Genomic DNA, 27,801 nt, shown 5'->3' on the forward strand with positions numbered 1-27,801 from the left:
ATTCAACATTTACTTGAGTAAAAGTACAAAAGTATTGGTATCAAAATGTACTTAAAGTACTAAAAGTAAAAGTACTCATTGTGCAGAATGTCCCGTTTCACAAGTTCAACATGTATTAAAAATCTTTTGAAAATAGAAGATCTACAAGCTCACAATGTTGTGAGCTTGTAGATCTGCTATTTTCAAATGGCCGAAATGCATATATAGGGCTGAAGTGGTTAATGTATGTTTTGTAATAATAATCTAAATCTGCAAAGTAACTAAAGCTGTCAAATAACTGTAGTGGAGTAAAAGTATAATATTTGCCTCTGAGATGTAGTGGAGTAGAAGAAAAAAATATTGAAAATGGGAAATACTCCAGTAAAGTAAAAATTCCTTCAAAGTGTACTTAGGTACAGTACTTGAGTAAATGTACTTAGTTACTTTACACCACTGATTTCTATATTCTGATAGTAATCATTGCTATGGAGTGTCTGTTCAGTAACATAGGCCTGTCTCTCCAGCTCTTTAGTAAACAGAAAATGGATTTTCAAATCACGAGAGCAAACTGATGTGGGGTTTTGGGGGGTCCCCAGATGATTAGCTTAATGTGCACCATTGTTTTCTCACTCAATGGCAAACAAACCAACATACAGTATATATACACGGTATCTGCACATTTCTAAATTTACAATTTAATGACTTTTAAGACCTTTTTAATGCCAAATTGGCCAAATTGCCAAGTATGACATAAGAAAGAGGCAAACATTGTGAAAATAGCCAATCTACAAGCTCACAACGCCTCGCAGAGTCAAACTAAGCGTAATGCCTACAATTCCAAGTGCTTATAAGGGTGGGGGGGTTCCCCAGTTCAAATATGATTATATGGGGGGTCGCGGCCTGGAAAGTTTAGGGACCCTTGCTTTAAACCAGTGGTTCTCAATCTTTTCAGGCAGTGACCCCCAAAATAATCATATTTGAACCCTTATAAGCACTTGGAATTGTAGGAGTTTAGGCATTCAATTTAGTTCGACTCCACAGATAAATAGTGAAAATAGCAGATCTACAAGCTCACAATGCCTCGCGTTAAGAGGCTTGTAGATCTGCTGTTGACACGCAGCAAAGGTCGTCGGGATCGGGATTCTAACCTGCGACACACTGTCAGGCTGTATCAGCAGCCTAGGTGCCCGGACCGTTACGCCAGCTGTCCGGATCACGACTTTTTATCTTTCAAAATCATAATAATAGAAATAAAATTAGGATACGAAAAAGGGATATTTACTCATGACCTAAAAAAACTAAAAAAAACAAAAATGGGTTCCGACCCACTGTCGTGCATAGGGTTGAGACGAGTAACAAAACAAACAGAGTAGAAGCACTCATGGATCCATCATCTTCTCTTTATTGAGGGCAAAATATAATCAATATTATCATAACATAGAACCAGATACCAATAGGCACAGACGATCAATAATTACATGAAAGGGTCCTTGTGTGAATGGATACCTCAGCTGTGGAGTCGCAGTAAATATGGTTCTCGATTAAGACAAGGAACAGTACTAGGAATAATGCAACAATTTAAACGATCCTGTCAGAGGACGTACTAATTGATAATGCCATAATGAATAACATATAGGCCTATAATAAAGAAGCATATGTATACAGCATGAAAGAGAAGTATAATTATGATAAATCCAAACAATGTATAAGTGTTCATGGTATAAGTAGTTGGAGAGACAGAGCCAAAAATAGCAACAGTATGAATAATAAAGAAATTATCATGAATAAAGCAACATGCAACACATTTTAAAGTTTGCCTCTATGCCATCACTTGCACAGTTCAAATCCATGACGATGGTTCATTGTGTATCTGTTTGTAATTGTTTTTTAACCTACTTAGTATTTCATTTATATATTTTAGTATCATCACTGTAAATGAGGGTAACATCAGTGCCTTTCAAGCATAACAGTTTGAAATGAAAATGAAATGAAAAACCTAACTTGCAAGATATGGTCTTTGAAAAATTCATAATCAGAAAGATTAAAAGATACATTGAACTGTGCTGGGCGCATAGTGAGCATGCACTGAATGGTGAGTGCACTAAAAACTAGGTGCCAGGCTGGGTTGCCTAGCCAGCCTGGCAGAGGCTAGTTGCCGAGACAACCTGCATGTTTCTGCAACAGTGACACACATTTATAGCATTCGTGGCACCACCTATAGTTCTAAATTGCTTTTGGCTCCAGGTTGTTTAGAGGCCCCTCAATGTGTGATTCAAATTCAGGGTCGATCGCATGCTGCCTTTATGATTTTTGTTCAGGACACGACTGCAGAGATAATGTGTACCAATTTGTATGAGCTTCTGACAAAATATGTAATAGTAGTAGCAGAAAATGGGAAGTTGCTTCATGATCCAAGGATTGATTGTACTACCTTACAGTTGAAGAGTTAGAGGACAAAATGTACAGCAGCATGGTAGTGACACAATAGGGCCAATACAAAAACAAATGGGTTGGAGTTTTTTTCCGTAAATCTTGACATGGATTGGTCCAGCGTTTTGCGCTATTGGCCATGCACAGACACTCAGAGACAGACAGGGGTGAAAACATAATCTCCACCTTGTGGTCTGTTGGACATAATTAAAACTGAGTGACATGTTCTTCTGTTGCTCTCTAGTGTATTGGCTCTCTCCATCTGACTTTACAGGGAGTCTAACTGGGTGTACAACAAAGCATTATTGAAGGTACAATGTGTGATATGGAAGTCAATCAAAAGATATATATTTAAAGATATCAAGGCTATTATAACTCATGGTTTAGGTGTCTCAGCCAGTTACGGTAGCACACAGACCATTATGCAAAGAACCAGATTAAAATCTAACACCCGTCTTGTCTCGCATGTCTTTCCTCTTTCTGCCCTTGGTTTCCTGTTCCTCTACACTTTCCTGTGTGCAATAAATCATGAATACCCCCACCAAAAAGGTACACAAAAAACAAAAACAACAAACCTATGCTAATGCCTAGTATTCTCCTATGTACACCTGTATTATTGACAACTGTATGTACCTGTGTCAATCCTTAAACAGGTTACCTCTTGGGAAGTTTCAAACTTTTTAGATGTATACTATGTGATTTAGGATGAAGTTGCTCTTTAATCCTCAAAAACACATCTTTGATCACAACTCCTGTTTCATTCCACTCAGGCTGCTGCTAATCAACCTGACAAAGTCTCACTTTGGAACCTTTATTCCTGAGTGCAAACCCAGGGTAAAGGGCCCGTGTGAATCTAGAGTGGAACGTCTGAAGATGAGTCATTTTGTCAGAGGAGACTCTGTAGAATGACACCGTTCCACCAGGCCAGTCCAAATACACAGCGACTCGGTTGGAGCCGGATGTGGGGACACATATGTCATGGTCCCGATTACCCTGAGCAGAGTAACCCTGTTTTGTCTCTGAACAGGCCACACCCCAAGAGGGAGGTGTAGCATTACGGAAGTCATGTTCACCCTCTGTTTTGAACCTGATTTCCACCACTCCTATATCAACCTCTCCATTCCACTCTACCTCCCAGTAGCAACGCCCAGTAAGCCCTTCCCTGCACAACACCTCTGGGCTAAATGATTGGGGGGTCCAACTCAGTTTTTCCCCCTTCCCCCCCACTTTCACTTCCTTATTCGCACTGGACAGAGAGAGGGACTTGCCGGCTTTACTGATGTACAGTGTGAGCTCACGGTTGTCTGAAGGAGAAAAGACAGTACAAATGTCAATATTAATTCCTACATAAACTGTTCATGTGGGCTAGAGTGTGTGTGTGTGTGTGTGTGTGTGTGTGTGTGTGTGTGTGTGTGTGTGTGTGTGTGTGTGTGTGTGTGTGTGTGTGTGTGTGTGTGTGTGTGTGTGTGTGTGTGTGTGTGTGAATGCGTGCGTGCCTGCGTGCGAGAGAGAAACATTTTATATTAGCTGTGAAATACATCAATTAATACATTGCTGGTACATGTCGACGACACATGCAAATATAATAATGTTTAATAGTGTTTAGAGAAGTGGGTGTGTGGGGGGCTAGAGGTGAGAAAGTTATTCATTACATTATAGTTTTGTTAAAACTTACACTTTTTCAGCCCTGGCTTCAGCCATTGCTTTCCACCTTGGTCAACACTGCAGTGAAAAGAGAAGGCTTTGAGGTTTTTGCAGAATAACAGTCTAATAATAGACATGGGGTCAGGAAGTGATTTTTCTTTTGTTTTCTTTTTTCCCCAAGACCAACTATTTACATTTTCGATGAGGTTATCAGTTAGTGACTGAATAGTCATCACTGTACCTAAGAATCTCCAATCCACAGTGGGGGTCTTCTAGTCGAACGGAGAGCATCTTTGTTCCGGAGTCTCCGGCATGGTTGTAGCTTAGGTCAATCTCTCTCAGATGGGACGGGTTGGAGCTCAGAGCTGATGCCAAGAATGTACAGCCCTCCTCTGTGACCAGACAACCTGACAGCCTGCACACAACTGTATGCATTACTCTCTCTTTTATAAAATATAAGAATGAACAAATGAAAGGTTTTGTGTCTTCTGGGCGTTGACTGCCACAACAATACATATTGTTTACAACACACTGTAAATAAGAGCTTTTTGCAATGTATTTCACAAGGAATGGATGCGGATTTTGTTGTTAAATGTACTGTATACATACATGAGCTCTCATGGGCAAGGAACAGGCACATGCACTTGGGGGGCTTTGTATATTGAGTTGACTTTGCACTGAGGGCAGCCAGTAATCTGTTTTGTGTGTTTCAATCACTGACCTTAAAGTCTCCAGTTTGCAGTGTGGACTCCCCAGTCCACCAGAGAGCTTCTTAACTCCTGAATCGTGCAAGTCATTATTACTTAGGCTCAACTCTCTCAGACAAGAGAAGTTGGAGCTGAGAGTTAAAGCGATAGCTGCACAGCATTTCTCTGACAGCATGCAATGATTCAACCTGTAAATAAACATCAAGGTTAACTTTAGCATTTTAGATGAATGTACTAAGGAAATGTGATATTGATAATGCTGTTATGGTCTCTTAAAAGTCACTAAAATAATTCAATTGACTTCAAGGGCCCCAAACAAGTTTGTACAAATCGTATAGGACTGTATCTTTTTTTCTCTCACACACACACATTTGGATTGCAGGCTCATAATGGATTAACACAAACCGTAAGACATAGAAAGCATGTTTTATTCTTAGGAATTAAAATCACAAATGATCAACCTGAGAGTCTCCAACTGACAGTGTGGACTTCCTAGTCCAGCAGAGAGAAACTCCTCTCCTGACTCGTGCATGTCATTGTTGCTCAAATCCAGCTGTCTGAGTCTACAGGACTCAGAGTTGATAGCCGTGGTCAGTGCTTCATAGCACCTCATGGAGAGATTGCAGCCATTCAGCCTGAGGATCAATAGACATATGACCATGAATACTTTTCAGAGTTAACAGGTAAACGACATGTCAAGAGCAGAAAAGACGCATTTTGTAAAAATGATTTGACAACGTGTATATGACACACATTCATGCACACACACACACATGCATGCACGCACGCACGCACACACGCACACACACAAACCACATTTTGATCTGTGATTGGAGATACTTACAGAACTGTTTCTGAGACTTTGACCACTGGCAGCAGCCAAATAAGGCAATCCGGAGATCTGGAGTATTCCTCCAAGTTGAACGTATCACTACATGCCTCTGATGTTAGCAAGCGGAAGTTGAGAGCTGACCACTGAGCAGGGCCTCCAGATCCCAGTTTATACCTTAAATTTTCAAATGCATTGAGCTCTTTCAGACAGTGGAATAGATTGATGCTTCTCTCTAGAGAGGGTTTCACCTTGATCTTCTCTGTGATGTACTCAGCTGTTTCAACGCTCTGTTCACTGCCTAAAGTATGTGTCAGTAGACCCCCCAACAGAATCTGATTGGTCTTCAGCGAGAGGCCCAGGAGGAAGCGGAGGAACAGATCCAAGTGTCCATTTTTGCTGTCCATGGCCTTGTCCACTGCGTTCTCAAAGAAATTGGGCTCAGACCGTCTTGGCATAGTCGTGGCTAACACCTCAGCTTTTTCTTCTGAGTGGCTGGGCTTCAGTTTTCGTGTCAACCAGCTTTTTCTTGAGGACGATTTCTCAGATTTGTGGTGACTTGCACTGGACACAGATTGATCAGCCTGGTCAACAGTGCCTGCAGATGTTTGCTCAGGTTGTTCACCAGTGGTGTTTGGACTTTGCGATGGTGATAGCAAATTGACACCGGTGTTCATGAACAACAGAAATGCGTAAAGAGCAGCAAGGAACTCCTGTAAGCTCAAGTGGATGAAGCAAAACATCCTATGCTGGTAAAGCCCGCACTCTTCTCTGAAAATCTGCGCGCACATACCGGTGTATGTCGAGGCTGCACTGACATCAATGCCACACTCTTTGAGGTCTGGTTCATAGAAGATCAGGTTTCCTTTCTCCAGCTGTTCAAAGGCCAGTTTTCCTAGAGACATGATGACTTTCCTACTCTCTGCATCCCAAATTGGCGCTGTCTCAGCTCTCCCACGATACTTAACATTACCCTGTTTGATCTGTAGCACCAGGAAATGGATGTACATCTCAGTCGAGGTCATGGGTACCTTGTTGACGGTCTCCAGGGGGAAACCCCAAATGTGCTCAGGTATCTCCTTGTTGAAATCTGCCTTCAACACGTCGTCCAGAACAGTAGCTGTGATCCAACAGAAGACTGGGATGTGGCACATGATGTGGAGGCTGCTTGACTTCTTGACGTGTGAGTAGATTCTGTAAGCCATTGCTTTATCACCAACTGTCTTCATGAAGTATTCCTCTTTTTGTGAATCTGTGAACCCACGCAGCACTGTCACCCGGTCAACACACTCTGGTGGGATTTGATTGGCTGCAGCAGGTCGTGTGGTTATCCAGAGGCGAGCAGAGGGAAGCAGGTTTCCCTTGATGAGGTTCGTCAGCAGCACATCCACCGAGGTTTGCTCTGCAACGTCTTTCCACACCTCATTGCTCGGGAAGTCCAGCGGAAGCAAACATTCATCTAATCCATCAAAGATGAACAAAACCTGGTTCTTGTTGTAGTCGGAGACTCTTGATTCTTTGACATCCTCGAAGAAGAACTGGAGAAGTTCAACAAAGCTGTATTTCTGCCCTTTCAACACATTCAGCTCTCTGAAGAGGAACAGGAATATGAACTGTATATCTTGGTTGGATTTGTGTTCCGCCCAGTCCAGAGCAAACTTCTAAACAAAGAAGGTTTTACCAATGCCAGCAACTCCTTTTGTTAGCACGGTTCTGATGGGTTTCTCTTGTCCAGGTGTGGGTTTGAAGATGTCCTGGCGTTCGATGCGTCTCTCTGGTCTTGGTGGGGTCCTGGAGGCTGTTTCAACCTGTCTGATCTCATGTTCATTATTGAGCTCTCTGCTCTCTCCCTCGGTGATGAACAGCTCTGTGTAGATCTCCTCCAGCAGTGTTGGGTTTCCCTGTTTTCTGAAACCCTGCATCACATACTGGGACCTCTTCTTGACATTAGATCTGTGATCATGCCGGCATGCCATAGGTATCCCCTCTGGAGGAAAAACAAACACTGATACTGATTTCACTGTGCAGTATATTGTAATTTATGATGGTGTGTACAGCAGTGGTTTTCAAACTTTTTGTGCCCAAGGCACATCAATGGACAAGTCAAAATGTCAATCTCAATCTCAAGCTTGTAGATCGGGTTTTTCACTATTTCTGAAAATAACAATCAGTGATTGTGATTGTGAGTTGTTGTAGACACAGTAAAAGCCATGCAACTTGAAAAGTGTGCTCCATGGAGCACGGGTCTCCACCAGGCTGGGTTGCCTGGGTTACCCAGGGCCTGCAAACTTTGGTCATAGCCACTTGGAATGGTATCTGAAAAATCTAACTTGATCTTGATCACATGACCCAAGAGATAATGTGTACCGATTTGTGTGAGTTTTGGATGCAATCTGTAGGAGTAGTAGCAAAAAATGTGTTTAGAAGAACATGCAGAAATTGTAATGTATACGTTGTGTCATGATCTAAGGAATCCATGGGAAACATATGTTGATTGTATGACCTACGGTTCAATAGTTCAAGGTCAAAATGTGAAGTGGTCTTTTGTAGCCACACCATGAGGAGATTTGAAAAATGTGGGCCAAAACGGGCCACTCCTGAAAAATGTGGAATCTTAGCCAGTCAGGATTGAATATGAAAAATCGGACAGATCCGTCTTGATCACATGACTATAGAGATAATGGGCCTGATTCACTACAGATGTTCGTAAATAGTGTGTAAATGAAGTGACTAAAGGGGTGTGTAGATTCTCTAAGCACAAACTGACCTGCGATTCACAAAACGGCGCATACAGCCCTGATATGTGTGCATAGCAGGGGTGCATTTCACCTTTCCGACATGTCGCCTTTCCGACGTTAACAAACCCTATACCTAACCCTAACCCTAACCCTAACCGCACGCGGAAGCCACTAGTCGGAGTGGCGAGATGTCGGAATGGAAGGAGAACCCGGCATTGTAGGTGTTCCTCATTTTTGTCAGAGAGTCAGAGGCGCGTTCACGTGGAGAATCATTTGTATTGCTACAAGCCCCATTTAGGAGGAAGACCTCTACTATGCAGATGAATTTGTATTGCTACAAGCCCCATTTAGGAGGAAGACCTCTACTGTGCAGATGACATTGCCCTAGCCTCAGACACAGCAGAGAAAGGAAAATAACTACTACTGGCAGTAGAAATGGAGTGCGGGAAGATCGGCCTCAAGCTCAATGTCAAGAAAACAAAAGCAATGGCTTTTAACACGGAGGTGCTCAAGGTAGTCAAGGACTTCACATATTTCGGTGCCTGGACTGCTTCGACGGAACAGGATTTGAAGTTCCGGAGGGCACTTGCCTGGAATGCCTTACACGGGATGAGGAGAGTGTGGAAATCTGACATCGGAGTAGGCCTCAAGAGGCAGCTGTTCATAGCTACAGTGGTGTCAGTGTGTATGGTGCCGCTACGTGGACCCTCGACAGCACAGCAGGAAAATGCCCTGCGTGTACACAAGAATGGTACGAATGACACTTGGGGTCACATGGACGGACGACATCAGACCTCTACGGAGGCCTGAAAAGGTCAGAGAGAGAAGGATGAGGCTGGCTGGGACAATGCGTCAGCCACCCAGAGCAATTGTGGCAAGCAAGCTGACACTGTGGGAGCCAACCCAGGGCAAAGCCAGGAAGGAAGAGACGTAGACACACTGTGGCGCGACTGCTTAGCTAACAACCCTGTAGAGCAGGGATCTTCAACGTTTTTCAGCCCAAGGACCCCAGGGCTGAGAGACAGATGAAGCAGGGACCCCCCACTACATATTGTGTAGCAGATTAAACTTTTTCATAGATAGTTGGATTCATGCTAATGTGTATTTTCAGATAGTTAACCTTTTAAACCCTCAATATTTAGTTAACTTGACCATTGGATCTGCACTTGGTCTGCTCTTTTTTCCCTCTACACCAACTCTCAGAAAATAGCTGATCTACAAGCACACAACGTGTTGTGAGCTTGTAGATCTGCTGTTTTCGGCAAATGTTCCCCATCACACAAAGATTTGGTGGACCCCCTGTAGTAACTCTGAGGACCCCTAGGAGTCCCGGACCCCCTGTTGAAGACCCCTGCTGTAGAGCTCAAGACCCTGATGCTAGACAGGAGGGTGTGGAGTGCAGCGAGTCCGGGGTTGGTGTTGATTAGTCTGCACCAGTGCTTAAATTGTAAATTATTAGGTGCCGGAGCTCATGAACCCGTCAGTCTTGCCTAGTCTTATTTAGGCGGAGAAAATATTAGTGTCATTTTTTATTTTATTTATAGCCTAATGCTATAGTGCCTAATTGTAGTTGTGTCTTACATTTAAATTAAAAAAATCATCATTAAAGTTATGATGATGATCGGTGTGGCTTATTTTGGTGCCCCCTCGGCACCGTGGTGCCCTACGCACAGGGCGTGGTGGGCGTGTGCCTAGCGGCAGTACCGAGTGGGCGCTACGGGGACAGGACAGCGCCTCGGGGAGCAGTTAGGAGTTAAAGGAGTAGTTCACACACCAAAAAAAAACATATTTTCTATCAATTACACACCCCATGAAGCTGAATTCATGATGCGACGCATTGTGAGCTGTTGTGTGGTTTAAAATATTGTGTGGTTTAAAATATGGCTATTGTGTCGTTGTGTGGTTTAAAATATGGCTTAAGTGGTATCTGCAAAGTAACAAAAGTTTTCAAATAATTGTAATGGAGTATAAGTACAATATTTGCTTCTGAGATGTAGTGGAGTAGAAGTAAAAGTATAGACTCTAGGAAAAAAACTCCAGTAAAGTAAAAGTACCTCAAAATTGTACTTAAGTATAGTACTTTGAGTAAATGTACTTAGTTACTTTACACCACTGCTCCTACCGTTCTCCAGAAGGTCAGCCATGTGATGCTGCTTCATGCTCCTCAGGAAGTGCAGGGTGATCTTCAGGAGGTCCTTTCTGGCACCACTCCTCTCCAATGTGTCCTGTACCACGGTTATTACAGTTAACTAAAACTAACAAAATAACCAAAACTAGAATCGGAAAAACATTATTAGATAACTGAAATAAAATAAAAAAACGAGGATTTAAAAAAGGCGATAACTAACTGAAACTGTATTGTGTGTTTACAAAACTAACACAAATAATTGAAAAGAAATCCTCAGTTTTAGTCTTTGTCAATATTTTGTCCATAAGCATAATATTTTCAAACATTTTCAAAACTCTCTTTCAGAAATCATTCTGAAATATGGAGAAAATAATTCTCTACAAATATTCTCAATGTATTATTAAAAATAGAGAAAATAGCAGATCTACAACTCACAACACGTTGCAATGTGATGGGTTGTGAGCTTGTAGATCAGCTATTTTCTCTATTTTTCAGAACCTTTCGAATTTCACCCCTGACAAATACCATACAATACATCTAACCCCCCCCCCCCCCCCCCCCCCCCCCACTGCACTGCATCACTGGAAAAATACAAATAATCTGAACTAAAGCATCTAAACTGAAATTGAAACTAATGATAAATGTTCAAGTATAATAACCTTGTCCAGCTTCTCCTCCTCCTCCTCCTGCCTGTGACTGACGATCCTCTGGAACCTCCACAGCTCCTCTTTCACAAACCTGATCATGTTCGCCTCAAGAAGCTGGAGGTTTAGCAACAAACATCAAGCACATGTCTTATTTCTTTATTATTGTGAACCAAGGATGGGACCATAATCGTTATTAACGTTTATCACGAGTAAAAAAAATAAACGCTTGCAATAATCATGTCGCAGAGAATTGAATTTGTTCGAGAAATTGTCATACACTGGTCTGAGTTGGCCCTGTACTTGGACCACTTTTTTCTGTCTACAACAAATCTCTTTACCAAAAATAGCAGATCTACAAGCTCACAAAGCACTCGCAACACAATGCGTTGTGAGCTTGTAGATCAGCATTTTTTTGCCTAAAGTCCCCCCAGAATATGGATGCTACGGTGCAGGTGTTAACAAAAGTGTCATAAGCAGTGAGTAAACAGACCTTGAATACAGAGTCCGGGTCAGACTGACCACTCAGAACTTCTGGAGTGTCTTCATAGACTCTGTGAACAAAAAAAAAGCTTTGAACTTTGAGCAGAATACTGAGATTCCCTTAAAGGGATAGTTCACCCAAATGGAGTGATGACCAGCAGACCAGTAGGCAGTGGTTCCGGTAGGAGACACAAAGGTGACTTTCTGTGTCTCCTACCGGAACCGCTGCCGGTCATCAATATATTGGCTTAAAGGGTCACTTCGCCAATTTTGCATAAAATCCCTTTTTTATGAAGTCTAGGATCCATAAGCATGATCCTGGTGTGTTTTTTGTGTTTCATCTGTGTTTTTAGATTTTATCCGTGAGACATTCAACGAAAGCGTCAAATGGCGCTTTCGTTGCATATCTCACCTTATGTACATCTCACCTTATGTACGCACTACATGACTACAGGTAACTACAGGTGTAGTTCAAATCCAAACCAACCCCCATAGCTCAAAGGACCGTCCCCGAAGGTGTCGCCCTAACATTTTGTTCAACCTTCTTTCCCTACTCGGCCACTCCCATTAGCTACCTCACATGTACTATCATGGCGTCTGCAAACATATCAGAGTCCGACCATTCCATGGAGGAAGATGACTATTTTGACATTATCTCGGAGTCAGAAATACAGCAGGGTTACATATTTGAACAGGAGTACACCGAAGAACGGACCGTGGACGGTGGACGCTTGTCTCTCGAGTAAGTAAACATTGCTGTAAAGTCGCCACTATCATTATAATCTCATGTTGTATCCCTCGGATCATCCAATCACCTGCCAAGTAGCTTGAAAAAATGAAAATGGTGTCTGTCATCGATTCTGCTTCAGGAGTCTCAGATGGAAGTAGGCTGTGAAACAAAATGTATGTCGCAAGCTTCTTCCATTTGACAGAGTCAGGTTAATTTTCTCATAGATGTATAATGTATCAGAGTGCAATACACATCCCAACCGAAAGGGTCGCGTAATTGAAAGCATATGGAGAAAATGGCCACCGATTGTATTAAAATACTTTTCATTAAACAATATGGAAGATACTGGTACTTAGACCCACCCGATTCAAATTGTAACATCCGTGGCATTAGGTCAGGACTTTATATTTGAAATCTGAACGTTTATGTAGATGTACGGTCTGTACATGTAGAAAGTGCAAACACCAGGTTGAAGCTCCGCCATGACTGTCATGTTTCAGAGCTACTGAGTTTCATGACGTCGTTGGGTCCCGAAAATAGCAGATCTACATGCTCACAACATGTCGCGGACTCAACACTTTGTGAGCTTGTAGGTCTTCTATTGTCGGTGCGCATGCAACTGAGAATAAATTAGGTATCACGTTGGATGATATCCATGTAAACTACAAGTCTAATCTAATGTGTTCTTTCCAATGACAGGTGAGAAAGTTGTGTTGTCAGCCTGCAAAAATGAAGGAACTGCTGATGAAGACCTGGGACTACAGCCATATATACTATTTTTCTAAACAAAACGGTTACATTTACACACTGCTTGCTCTACTCATTGATTATGGTATATTCTACATTGTGTAAGCATTTATAATGACAGAATGTATGGACACCCAATTCTATAAGGGTTCTTTTGAACCGTTTCATGATATAGGAGATCGTCTTTCATTTGGCAGAATGGTACACAATTACATGACTGTAAGCCAGGGGTGGCAAACTGGTGTTTCGCGGGCCAATTCCGGCCCGCGACGTCGTCAAATCTGGCCCGCGAGGTGATTTAAAAAAAACGGCATTTAATACTACCTCTAATGGAAAAAAAAAACGAGAGAGAAAAAAAAAAGGCAGAAAAAAACGCCAGCACCCGCCAGTTCCTTACTGAGGCTGCCTGGGGGTTGAATACTGGACAAACTTGTTATGTGAGAGCAATGGACAAGCCGTGAAGCCACAGCCAAGGTCATTAACATATAGAGGACCATCACCATTCAACTCTACCTGTACTGGAGAGAGCGCTTGTTCAACAGCATTACAAATCCGGTAAAACACCGTTGTTTGGAGAAGTATATACCAGTTGCGTCTCTCATTTGGAGGAGTAGAGAGTGGCTGCATTCCTCCCCACACCCCGGGGTAATAATTAACACCAGTGAACGCTTGACTGTGTGTGTGTGAAGACAGACTATGCACCCACTGCACACAAAAGGAAGTGGAAACCGAGCTACACTTCCTAACCGTCTGTCCATTGTACCAAGACATCAGAGACACATACTTCCCACAGATTACAACCACACACAGAGACTTTGAAAACATGACCAACGACAAAAAACTCCCATATCTGCTGGGCGAAGTACAACAATGTGCAAACACAGCAGCAAGATTCGTGAGTTGTTGTGATAGGAGAAGGATATCGAACGGAACACAACCACCCTAAAGACTAATCATTGTGTATATTCCTGCACTATACCTGCACCCAGTGATCTTGGTACATAGAAATTGATCTATTGAAGATTCTGACTTTCAAATGTACATTTTTTGTTTTGATTGTATTGCTGTATTGTTGTATTGTGCTTTTTGCTTTGGCAATGTAAACGTATGTTTTCTCATGCCAATAAAGCCCTTTGAATTGAATTGAATTGAAATTGTGTGTCGGTGTGTGTGTGTGTGTGTGTGTGTGTGTGTGTGTGTGTGTGTGTGTGTGTGTGTGTGTGTGTGTGTGTGTGTGTGTGTGTGTGTGTGTGCGCGCGCAACACAGCCCAGTTTAAGTCAATTGCTTTCACCTGCTGTTGCTGTGCGGAAAGTGCGCAACAGGGCATATCTCCGCCAAGCCAGGGTGACCAACAGGCCCATGAAATTCATATGCAGGCATAGTAGCCAATTAGAATGAAATCTGCAAAAACTGACTCATATACTGATACAGAACCATATATTGGCTATATATTATCGTTGGAAATCTTGTATGTTCCTTTTCTATTATTATTTAAAACAATTTAAAATCGTGCAAATAGCCAAAATTACAACACCAAAGGCCAAGTGGCCTTGCCCCTAAAATGACGAAATTCCAGCTGCAGACATTATATTGCCTTTTGTTAGGCTATTCAATGTTAGTTTTAATTTCTTGAAATCATATTTATTTAATTTGCAACTGTATGGCATGCTAAGGTTTTGAGACATATTGTATTATTACTACACAATATTAAATAAATAATTCTAAAAATATTCTTTAAATAACTGATCTATGGATTATAGTTATGATAAGTGTTGCATTTTTGGTGGATATAACAGAGCATTTCTAATCTAATTATTTAACCACCCACTTCAAATTGAATTATTCTACTTAAAATGTTTTTTTATTATTATTATTATTATTATTATTATTATTACAAATTGCATTGTTTGTTTTTAATGTCAATAATTAAAGTAGCTATTCTTCTTAATACATTTATTAAAAAAATATAAAAAAGTGATATGCATAGTTAGTAGCAGTGTCTGAGTGCGTGAGAGCGCGCATGTGCGCCCGCAACTGGTTCCGGCCCCCATCAAGTCACCATTTGACCAATCCGGCCCTCACCCCAAAATGAGTTTGCCACCCCTGCTGTAAGCATTACAGATATAATAGTGAAACTCTTGTACATTCTATTAGTATTTACTATTTACTACATGTAATCATTTCTTTGCTGGGGACCCCAGCACATTGGATTAAACTTTACTGGTCTTAGATACAATAGGCTACAGTAAAACCTAATAGTATCCATATACACCAATTGAAAGCATGAAATGGTCTCAGTTGAACACAAAAAAAAACGATTAGGCTGTGTATGACAAGAGTATTTAAACATTAGCATGTCATCTAAAGTAATGCACATAATGTTTTCTGTAAGTTTAGTCCAAATAATGTAACTGGAAATAACAGTGAAACATTATGTTCTCAGAAATAAGGAGTCACATGACATGAGTATGAAACGTTTTGTTTTGTTTTGTTTTGTTATATTGTTGACTATGCTGCATCCCCATGGATGTCCCGACTCCTCAAGTAGATGGACATCACCAGCACCGAACTGTCTTCATGGTGGGAAGAAATGTTGAAAAAATTATGAACATCAAATATGGACATCTTCCGTACTGCTCCAACATGTGTACTGGTTCAACAAGAGGCAGATTTCATGTGGTCCAAGAAAGAACACAGGCTTCATGTTGTGTTTTGTGATCCAAAGGTAGACAAAGATATAAACAAAGTCGGAACAGAACATCAAGTCTTCAGCATCATTGTTGCCAGATTTTGCAAGATAAATAAGTTGATTTGAAGCCCAAAAGAAGAAACCTAGGCCAGGAGCACTAAACCTAGATATGGGCTATTTGAAACTAGTCGATCTACAAGCTCACAATGCATTGCGATGTGATGCATTGTGAGCTTGTAGATCTGCTATTTTCAAATAATCTTGAGGAAAAAAGTGCTAAATGTATGGAATATTTTTGAAGCATTTTAACAACACATACTGGTACAGGGGTCCCTAGCAGAAATGATCATTTCAGATGAGGGTCCATGGACAAGTACACATTATTTATGTATTTAAAAACAAGTCCAAATAAACATAACCCCTAACTTCCAATATTTACAAAGTCCCAGAGTCGCTTATAATAAGCAACACTGGTCAGTGGTCAATGTGCTGTATGTGTTGATGACAACATCAACATGTGTTGATGTTGTTGTAGTGACAACTGGGAGGGGAAAGTTACGATGTAGACCACACCTCCACGCAGCCTCTCCTCCCCACAAGGAAGGGTAGTGCCCCAAAGCATTATGGTCATTGTAGTAATGCTGTAGTCCAGTCAAACCCCAGTCAAAAACACAGACTTCTATATTGTTCTGGCCATAGGGTACAAATTTCAAATTTTGCTACTACTACAAATATTATTAACATTGAGTCACTGTAAGTTCTTCCAGGAGTGAAATTCCCCTTTAAGGTCCTTCCACACAGGGGGCGATTATTGGCTTTTTGTTTTTCAAACCTTATAAAGTCAATGCAAGCTTCCACATCAGTTTGGCGGAGCGAAAAAGCGGATTTTAATTATTCAGACCGCACTCAAATTTTGCGTATATGCGCATAATCGCCGATGTGTAATGACCTTTGGGAAAAAAACAAAAAATATCCATGAATTCAAGTCTGTAATCGATAGAAAAAAAGTCATTTTGGGGGTGAACTATTCCTTTAAAGTATCCATGCTGTCTAATCTTTAAAGAATATTTTTCTAAAAGGCTTTCTGCTGTCAGTCTTTTAATTTATCTTAAAACATCACGTCATAGAGGCATTTTATATCATACCAGACGTACTCTGCGGCTTAAACTTTTTCTATTATACTAGATGTTTAGGCCACTTCATGTTATATATTATATATATAATAATATTATATAACATTCAGTTATATATTTAGCCTAAATATTTTATATTATACTAAATATTTTATATTATACTAAATATTTAGGCCACTTTGTGGCCTGTAAATCTACTAGTGCTGATCAGAGCACTACAGTATATCACGTGAATATTGTCCAATCAAATCCGGATGTTACGTTTGTGACCGTTTAACCACTTTGATGTATAACAAAAATAGCCGATCTACAAGCTCAAAAGCATTGTGTATTTTCACTATTTTTTAAGGAACAAAAGAAGGGGGGAAATGCTAATGTGGACATTTTTGTTAATTTTAATAGCCTAATGAAAGTATCAAAATCGGGGTCCCAGTGTTAATGTGGTTCATCTTACCTCTGTTCAGTGCGGTACTTTGTACCCTTGAAGTTGCATGGGAAGTCCATGGAGCGATCACTCTTCATGGACTCACAGCTGGGTCCAGGGGAACGTGGTCCGTGTTCTGGAACACGACTAGAAACACATGATAACAATGCTCTAGTGAGAATTTATTATTTAAAATTGTATGTGCTGATAGGCTTTATCATTGTACAGTACTGTGTTGCAGAAAAGGAAAGCAAAGTCTCCATCTACTGTATCTATCTATCTATCTATCTATCTATATATCTGCCTGCCTGCCTGCCTGCAAAAGAAAATGTATAGGTGTGCCTTGAGGCCAAAAAGTTGAGAACCACTGATGTAAGCAATGCAGCTTACATCAGCTAATGCAATTATTAATGAGTGTTTGATTCTGAGGCGCCAATGCGCTGCCTGGCATTATAACATTCTATTAGTGTGAATACTATTGTCCATGCCTGCACCAAAGTGGACTAAAGGCCTATACATCTGCCTTCCGACATGAAAAAACAAAAACAAACAAACAAAAACAAAAAACATTTCGGACAGCAAAAATAGCAAACATAGCCGATCTACAAGCTCACAACATGTCATGATGTGGCGCGTGTGAGCTTGTAATTATTTGTATTTATTTTAGTTTTTGCTAAATCAAGCCCTGGTTGCTATATGATGATTTAACTGTTGGGTCTTGTATCCAGGGAGACTCATAATGAAGTCGTACGTTTGTCCATCTTTGAAGTTGTACGGTTGACCCATGGACCAGTCACTCTTCATGGACACAGCGCTGCTGGGCACAGGACTCTCTGATGTGTCCTGTTCAACCCTGATGGGAACACAGCACCTTCACATTACAACGTTACCTGAGAGTTACTATTTGAAAATAGCCGATCTACAAGCTCACAGTGCGTCGCAACACAAGTTTTGAGCTTGTAGATCTGCGATGAAAAAAAGAAAAGAAATATGGAATAGTCACTGGCACAAAATATTTGTCTGTGGACAAATACTAGCCTCGCGTGGCCAGACAATATCACACGACACACTGCGTGGATATTAGTCTGGTCCCTCTCAGCGATAGATTTTTTTCCAAGGGGCGGTTACAAAAACATCCAAACGGACTCTATTGGTTAGACCTAAACCAATCAAAGCAGTGCTTCCTTGTACGTCATTGCTCCAAATGAGGTGATAAGCCCGCCCACATTTGGATACTGGGCCCTGATTGGTCCCTCACGACTTCGGAGGGAGAGAAATGAAATCTCTATTGAGGGGGGCCAGACCTAATCTGCCGAGGGCTAAAGTGCAATTTTGCAAAGGCAGATTCGTCTGGAACCAGGCTAGACAAATACATTTTTCATTTTCATTCATTTGGGGGTTCCTTGACATGAAATATTTGAGAACGACTGGTTTAAACCACTTTAAGAAGGAAGTCCCAAATAAACAACTACTTTTTAGAAAAAAGCCCAAAAAAGCCCAAAAAAAAAAAAAAAAAAATATATATATATATATATATATATATATATATATATATATATATATATATATATATATTTACAAGCGACTTTATATAAAAAAAAAGTCCAGAGTCGCCTACTATAAGTAGACATGGCAACACTGCTCATGACTCATGAGATGCAATGCATTGGTTCTCAAAGTGGGGTCTGGGCGGGCCCCCCAGGGGTCCTTGGGGGAGTACCAGGGGGTCCCCAGCTAAATTAATGAATACAGCGTTGCAATCATTTTAACCACTTTAACCATTATTTCATACTTTGGCTTTTCAAAAATAGCAGATCTACAAGCTCATATCGTGAGCTTGTAGATTTGCATTTTTTTAAGATCTGGGCAATGTGTGCAAATCTTTTTCTTTCTTTTTTTATAATCTTTTTAACTCAAATATTTGCTTCTGGAAGTCCCTGGCACAAAATATGTTTGACATGATTGTCTACAGCCAAACATATTCTTTGAGACACATACAGGTATTTCGGGGCGTGGCCGAATCCGACATTCTTTCATCGGGTGAAACAACAGCTTTCAACATTGGAATTGCATTACGGAACGCACACATTGTTACATTTAGTGGGTTTATTTGGTCATAGCGCAACATATGGTGAAGTATTGTGGTGCGGGTCATTGCAACAATCACCCATCTTGTGAAAAATGAAAACGGGGCGGCCAAATATTCTAAACTTTCTGCGATTCTGCCAATAATCATATTCTTTGACACACATCCGAGTTTTTGCCGGGCCAAACAAGAGAATCACGTGATGTTGATCCCCTTCCCCTGTTGGCTCATACTAGGATATATGACGTATGTATAGGCAGAAGAATATTGTTGGGAACCACAGAGGTAATTTAGTCGTACGTTTGTCCATCTTTGAAGTTGTACGGTTGACCCATGGACCAGTCACTCTTCATGGACACACCGCTGGGCGGCACAGGACTCTCTGATGTCTGCTGTTCAACCCTGATGGGAACAAAGCACCTTCACATTACAACGTTACCTTAGAGCAGTGATGGAAGAAGTAGGCCTACTCACATTTTTTACTCAAGTAAAAGTATCAATACCCTATCGTAGACATATAGTGTGTTACATGTACACATTTGGTATTCAATATGTACTTGAGTAAAAGTAAAAAAGCATCGGCATCAAAATGTACTTTTTACCAAAAGTAAAAGCACTCAGTATGCAAAAGGTGCCATTTCACACGTTTTCAAATGTATAAAAGTCCTTTGAAAATAGAAGATCTACAAGCTCACAATGCGTCGCTTCGTGACGTGTTGAGAGCTTGTAGATCGGCTATTTTCAAATTGCCAAAGCATATATATAGGTCTGAAGTGGTTTTGAATGTATCAAAATGTATAAAGTAACTAGTAACTAAAGTTTTCAAAGAATTGTAGTGGAGTAAAAGTATAGGGTACTGACAATTGGAAATACTCAAAATAAAATACAAATATGTCAACATTGTAAATATGTCAACATTGCACACAATGGGTGCCAGAGGTTTATTAAAATATTATACGTTCAGTGCCTGTATTTCTTCCATCCACTTACGTTACACGTTTCGTGCTGTAGAAACCCCGACGCGGAAGTGCATGTAAACAAAGCGTGCGAGACGGCGGAGGGTCCCGACTAACGTCTGGAACAATAATATTTCCAACACGATCCTCCATTGCAGAGTGATCGCCGATCGAAAACGGCTCACTTCCACCACGTTAAAAAGAAATGGAGTTATTAAGCTTTTAGTCAAGGAGTTAACATTGGAAACGCCAACCGGAAGGATTTTTGACATGGAGCCACATCTGGCCTCTCCTTCTCAGAAACTCCTTGGGTGATCCCAAAGTTTCGTTTTAGCGCCCCACGTGGGCCCCTCGTATAAAAATAGAATTGGGTCAAAAACGGTCCGGACCGTTTACGGCACTCCTCGTTTGGATTCTCAAAGACGGTCCGGACCGTTTATGGCACTCGATGTGTTAAGTACGGTACATGTACTTAGTTACTTAGTTGACACCCACTGCCTTTGAGTTAAAGTAGTAGTGAAGTGAAGCATTCTTTTGTATATCGCCTGTCGAGCAGAAACACTCTTATACATATTATAACTTTTTGTGTAAATTAACGCCCTACTTGATCATACTACAGCGTCACACAAAAGCATCAAAAGTAGCAGATCTGCAAGCTCGAAGCGTGGCGCAAAACGACACGTTTCGAGCTTGTAGATCTGCTACTGTTGTTATTAAATTGAATCCGGAAAAGTAACCGTTTTGGACATATAAGGTTTCCACCCGACAGAGACGATATATAACCAAAGCTCTATAGACCAATTATTTGTTTACTAACATTGAGACTGGACGCACAGGTGATTGTTTCACGCAATCAATTTCCAACCTGTTGTTTTGGGCTGCGCTGGTTTCAGCACACCCCAACCCCCTCTTGTGTGTTGGCTAGTGAGGAGCGTCCTAGCGAGACCTGATAGAATGGGTTTCATTGCACGCATACTGGTTGCACGCATACTGGTTCTTATCAGTGTGACGTCGTCTGTTAAGGGGTCTATATACTTTGTCGTAGGACAAATAGCGGAAATAGCTAATCTACAAGCTCTGTACGCATCGCAACGTCACAATGAAATGTTCACAACGTGTCACAGTGAGCTTGTAGATTTTCTATTTTCTCTATTTCTGAAATTTGAAAATTTTAACGTTTGTTATTTATTTATTTTTAATTTGATGGGGGAAGTGGAAAACATCATCATACGTTTGTCCATGTTTATAGTTGGGTGGTAGATCCATGGACCAGTCACTCTTCACGGACACAGCGCTGGGCACAGAGCTCTCTGATGTGTCCCGTTCAACCCTGATGGAACAAAAAAACATTACAAATGTTACCTTAGAGCAGGGGTCAGCAACCTTTTTGACACAAAGAGCCAAGTTTTCATTTTCTTGATAGTCAGTGTGCCATGTCAAGTTTAATTATGACACCACATCAAAATGTAATATTTCCAACTGATTTTGATTGTCCATAGCCTATACATAACAACCTTTATTTTCTTCTTCTTCTTCTTTAGAAATATTTTCTTTCACATCTAGATGTAATGACCACTAGACACAGAGCAATAACCCACCTATTTAAATATATTAAAAATAAATGAAAACAATAATGGAAAAAATCACAGCCCCCTCAGCCCACACGCATTAGAAGGACATAAATATCTCTTTAATGTAACTGACTGAACATGTTTTTGAATATTTAATTTGAAAAGAAAAAACCTCTCTCTCACACACTTATGCCAGTGTGCCAGTGACCACCCTCCCCTGTGCCAATGTCGGCACCCGTGTCTAAGGTTGCCTCCCCCTGCCTTAGAGTTACAGTAGAATTCAAGTGAAGCATTCTTTGAGTGTGTTTTTAAATATCTCTGCTGTCGGGCAAAAACCAAGTATGTCCAAAATATTAACTTGTCAGGAAATGAGAAAGACAAGCAACGAAACAAAACGTTTTAAAACAACACAACACTGCCTGGTATGGTGACTTTATACATTGTCAGATACTTGAATGTATCACTTTGTCCAAATACTGCTGAAGTGGAGTTAGGAGGTAGTTAGCATAGCGTCACAATCATTTTAACCCCTTAGCTTTGGATATTAAAAAATAGCAGATATACAAGCTCATAGCGCTGCACCGAGCTTGTAGATCTGCTATTTTTGAAAAACCTTGAGGAGGGAAGTGAACAAAGTCATACGTTTGGCCATCTTTATAGTTGGGTGGTAGACTCATGGACCAGTCACTCTTCATGGACACATCGCTGCTGGGCACAGAGCTCTCTGATGTTTGCTGTTCAACCCTGAAAAAAAAAACAAAAAACATTGTAATGTTAGAGTAGATTACCCCACTATGAGCTTGTAGATCTGCTATTTTTTGAAAAATCATGAAAATTTGTGAAAATCTTTGAATGTACATTATTTTTTAAAGTGAACATTTGTAACTCAACTCTTTGCTTCTGGGGGATTCTACAAATGTCTTCTAAATCAGTTTTTTGAAAACACTTATGTTGCTATAATATCAGTGGTTCTCAAACTTGTCAAGGAGCCCAGAAGCAAAGATCTGAGTAAAAAAATGTTTGCTTTAAAATATATATTATTCAAAGATTTTCACACATTTTCACTATTTTTGAATAGCCAAAGTATAAAATAATGTTTAAAGTGGTTAAAATCTAAAATGACACATATGCGTGGCCAGGTAGAGTGAACTGGCCAGTTCGATCCCGGGCTGGGGCGCTCCCCTAGAGTTAGTGTGGAAGTGTCCTTGAGCAAGACGCTGAACCCCTAATTGCTCCCGATGAGCAGGTTGGTGCCTTGCATGGTTTCCTCCGCCATCGGTGTATGAATGTGTGTGTGAATGGGTTGATGGCACAATCAATGTAAAGCGGATAGAAGCGCTATATAAATGTACCATTTACCATTTACAGGTTGTGAACATGTGTGCAAATCTTTTAATATATATATATAGTTTTTAAAGCGAACATTTGCAACTCAAACCATGTGTGGGGCCCGGGGTCCCCAGCAAAGGTAGTTATAATATATGATCACAATAATTATAACCACTTGATCCATTTATATGTTGACTATTCAAAAATAGCAGATCTACAAGCTCACAGCGTGTCACTTAGTGCTGCGCTGCACACTTGTGCATCTGCTATTTTGGAACATTTTAGAAAAAATATCAAAAATGTTTAGAAGATTTTGAATAATTTTGACTTTTTTTTTTAACATAAATCTTCTCTTCTGGGGGTCCCTGGCACAACATTTTTCAGAAGGGGGTCCACGGCCCAATATTTCAATGTGTGGGTCCTTGACTTGGACAAGTTTGAGAACCACTGCTTCAAGGGCCATGGACCCCCATAACTATGGGTCTGTAGCTCACTCTCATGGAGACAATCTTTGTTTGTTTGTTTTTTGAACATTTGAGGGAGAAAGTGAACAAAGTCATACGTTTGTCCATGTTTATAGTTGGGTGGTAGATCCATGGACCAGTCACTCTTCACGGACACAGCGCTGCTGGGCACAGAGCTCTCTGATGTGTCCCGTTCAACCCTGAAGGAAAAAACATTATAATGTTACCTTAGACTTAGAGCAGGGGTCTTCAACCTTTTCAGGCCAAGGACCCCCTAACTGAGAGAGAGATAAAGCAGGGACCCCCAGTATATATTACATAAAATTGTGTTGCAGATAAAAGCTTTTCATAGATGTTGTGTTCATGTTAATGTGTATTTTCAGATATTTAACCACTTAAACCGTTAATACTTAGTAAACTTTCACTCTGTACTTGGTCTGCTCTTTTTCCCCCTCTTTACGAAAATAGCCGATCTGCGAGGCGTTGTTGTGAGCTTGTAGATCGGCTATTTTCGGCTAAAGTTGTCCTTAGAATAGGGATGCTAGGGTTCAAGTGGTTAATATAAAAAACAATGATCCTATCACAGAGATTTGGCAGACCCCCTGTAGCAACTCCGAGGACCCACTAGGGGTCCCGGACCCACTGTTGAAGACCCCTGACTTAGAGCATACATGGGCAACTGGCGGCCCGGGGGCCACATGCGGCCCCCACCTTCACTTAATGCGGCCCACAGGTTAATATCAGAATACTGATATATTATTGATTTCAGCTGTTACAATTCCAAACATGCAAACATGACCCGCTTTAATTACTTCAGTCTATATTAGTAGCTTAATGACAAGTATTAAAATTCGATTTGTCTTTTTTATGTCCAATGTATTTGTTTTTAAATTCATAAAGTTAACATATGCATAACTAAATGCATTTGAAATTAAATAAAAATGTTACTTTTCAGGATTCCAATTCAAAAAGCATAAAAACAAAATCTGAATTCCAATTCAAAAATAGCAAAAGTAGCAGATCTAGATATCAAAGTGCGCCGCACTGCGACGCGTTTTGAGCTTGTAGATCGGCTATTTTTGCAACTTTTGTGTGACATAGAATGGCCCGACAGTATATGCAATGTGTCCCTCTAGAGTGAGTGTGTAAATATAGTGGCCCTCTCCATCATCAAAGTTGCATCACCCCTGCCTTAGAGTTAGGTTAGTATTTTTTTTTACTTTACTGGAGTATTTCCAGTTTTCTGTACTTTTACTTCTACCCCACTATATCTAAGAGGCGAATATTATACTTTTACTCCACTACAATTATTTCAAAACTTTAGTTGCTAGTTACTTTTGATTATTATTACAAAACATACATCAACCCCTTCAGCCCTATATGCATTTCGGCCATTTGAAAATAGCAGATCTACGTGCTTGTAGATCTGCTATTTTCAAAATATTTTTTATGCATTTGAAAACTTGTGAACAAATGGACATTCTGCATTATGAGTACTTTTTACTTTTGGTACTTCAAGTGCATTTTGTTACCAATACTTTTGCAGTTTTACTCAAGTAAAATTGAATTCTGGACTTTTAATTGTAACAGAGTATTTCTACATTATGGTATTGATACTTTTACTTAAGTAAAAACAAAAACCTGTGAGGTTGGACATGGCCTCCATGGTCTTCAGACAGGGTTATCTTAGATGTGAGATCCTCCTCTTCCTCCTCCTCTCTCGCCACAGACACACTCATTATGAGACATCAACCTTACAAAGACACACAGAATACATTGTGTTATGGGATAGAAAACAATATAGATCAGTGGTTTGTTTTATTACGTGTCAGTACCCTGAGCCACAATGTGTCCTCAACACCAACACACTGACACACACACACACACACACACACACACTGTGCTACAATGTCTTATTTTACCAGCAGATGGCAGGCAAGATGCCAAATCAGACCAGTATAAATGGAGTCTGTGAGAGAAAGGGCTAAGTTCACACACACACACACACACACACACACACACACACACACACACACACACACACACACACACACACACACACACACACACACACACACACACACACACACACACACACACACACACACACACACACACACACACCTTTTTTTCTGCGCGACAACAAGGATATTGTGTAACTTCCAGTCGTTCCACTGCCACTTCTTGGCACTTGTGTCTCCCCTCATCAGGGTTGTAAAGTACAATTTTGGGTTACTTTTTCTTTACTTGAGTATTTCCAATTTTCAATACTTTTACCTAGTTACTAGTTACTTTAAAGAGTTAGATTATTATTATCTATGCATTAACCACTTAAGTCCTATTTATTATATACTTTGGCTGTTTGAAAATAGCAGAACTACAAGCTTGTAAATGTCTGCTGCTATGCTCCCGCACCTTTATTATCTTATCTCAGGTACTATGTCTAAATATGTAGATAATAAAACAAAATTGCACCCCCCCCCCCCCCCCCCCCCTCTTCTTCTTTCTTTTTTTCAATGCACGGAAAAGACTATCACCCACGCACTTTGTTTTACTTCTGTAAACCTGTGAGGTGACAATAAAGCTGATTCTGATTAAGAATTAAGTGTGTCTGTGGGTTTTTATGAATATTGAACTAATGAAAAGTATTAAAGCAGCACTATGTAACTTTTTAACAACTACATAGCATATTATGTCCCACAAAATTGCAAAGTTACATGTTTAAGGCCGGGAACACATCTGTGTGATTTTAAGATGTATTTGACCATTCAAAAATAGCAGATCTACAAGCTCGGTGCTGCAAGCTCATGAGCTTGTAGGTCTGCTATTTTTGAAAAATCGTGAAAAGTTGTGCAAATCTTTGAACATACATACATACATACATACATAATATTGCAAGTTAATAGCAATATGCAAGTTAAACATGTTGCCAAGTCAAACTTAAAATGACAGATGCTTTCCCGGTCTTAATGGGTTATTGGTTAAATACCCGGATGTGTGTCTCAAAGGGTAAAGGGGACACAATGAGTTTCATCCTGGCATTTGCCACGGCACAACTGCCAGTCAAATCGGCGACTGGCCAATCACAGCGTGTCCTCGCCGGTCATGCTTGCAGAGACTCTTGGGTAATGAAGTCAAAGACGTTGGCTACCATGTTATTTGTGTCCAAAGTGGCCACTGATGATGATACCCTAGACTACACAGTGCTGCTTTAACAAGAGCGTGTGACTAAATGATAATTGCATGGCCTGGTCCATTATGAAATGCACGTCTTTTGCATGTTCTTTTGAAAATTTGAACAGCGATTTAATGGTAGTTCTATTTTATTTAACAATGTATGTATTTACATTACTGCTGTGAAACTGTATACATTGACCACTTGTGGACAATTAAGTTTATAGGCTACTCTTATTTTTTTTCAACAACATTTGTACAAAAAAAAAAAGAGTATAAACTTCATTGGGGGGGGGGGGGGGGGTGAAGTGAGACAAGTTGACAACAGGATTATAGAACACAAAGAGAACTTCCTCCATATGAGAGATTAAATCTCTCATATTTTACCGTTGCAAAATCCACTACTATCAGAATTGTTCAATTTTGTATTTGCTCAGCCGAAAAATTAGGAAGTAGTTTTCTTTGTGTTCTATAATCCTGTTTACTGTCTACATTTATATTAATGTAGACAATTTATTCTTTCCTTTTTTTTTGGTATTAAAAAGGTCCTTAAAGTGTCACTTCACTGTCATCTGGGGACCCAAGCTACGAGCGTGTAGATCTATTTTCTATGTGCGGAATACAAGAATACAGAATACAATAAACGACAGGCTTAACATCAACACTAGACTGAGAAACAGACATAATGTTTCCTATGACTAACCCAATGTAAACAGAACCCATGGCTGCGTAGCATCTTGTATTATTAGTTAATATACTCTCCTGAGTTTCAGACACTGAATATCACAGTTTTAAGCAGAATCAAAGTTTTCTAAAAGTTTATTTTTCTTTTCAATAAAAATGTCAACTTACCCACACAGACAGATGTGGCGTAGCACAGGCAATGCTTTCCTTTTGGTTCTGCAGTGGCGAGTG

General features: G+C 40.4%; 1 pseudogene across 1 annotated transcript; it reads right to left on the reverse strand.

Moving 5' to 3' along the window:
• Positions 1-1,394: 1,394 nt before the first annotated feature.
• On the reverse strand, positions 1,395-27,801 carry LOC311053146 (NACHT, LRR and PYD domains-containing protein 3-like; annotated as a pseudogene). The gene is made up of 17 exons (XR_014602867.1): positions 27,739-27,801; positions 25,354-25,465; positions 23,811-23,912; positions 22,562-22,663; positions 21,580-21,678; positions 19,693-19,794; positions 18,058-18,159; positions 17,337-17,453; positions 11,593-11,653; positions 11,115-11,216; positions 10,450-10,552; positions 5,605-7,576; positions 5,222-5,395; positions 4,775-4,948; positions 4,295-4,468; positions 4,085-4,131; positions 1,395-3,713 (listed from the first exon to the last, which is right to left on the reverse strand). The product of XR_014602867.1 is annotated as an NACHT, LRR and PYD domains-containing protein 3-like (transcript).

This window comes from Gymnoscopelus microlampas (assembly GCF_963454915.1).
Source record: "Gymnoscopelus microlampas genome assembly, chromosome: 2".
Lineage (NCBI taxonomy): Eukaryota > Metazoa > Chordata > Actinopteri > Myctophiformes > Myctophidae > Gymnoscopelus > Gymnoscopelus microlampas.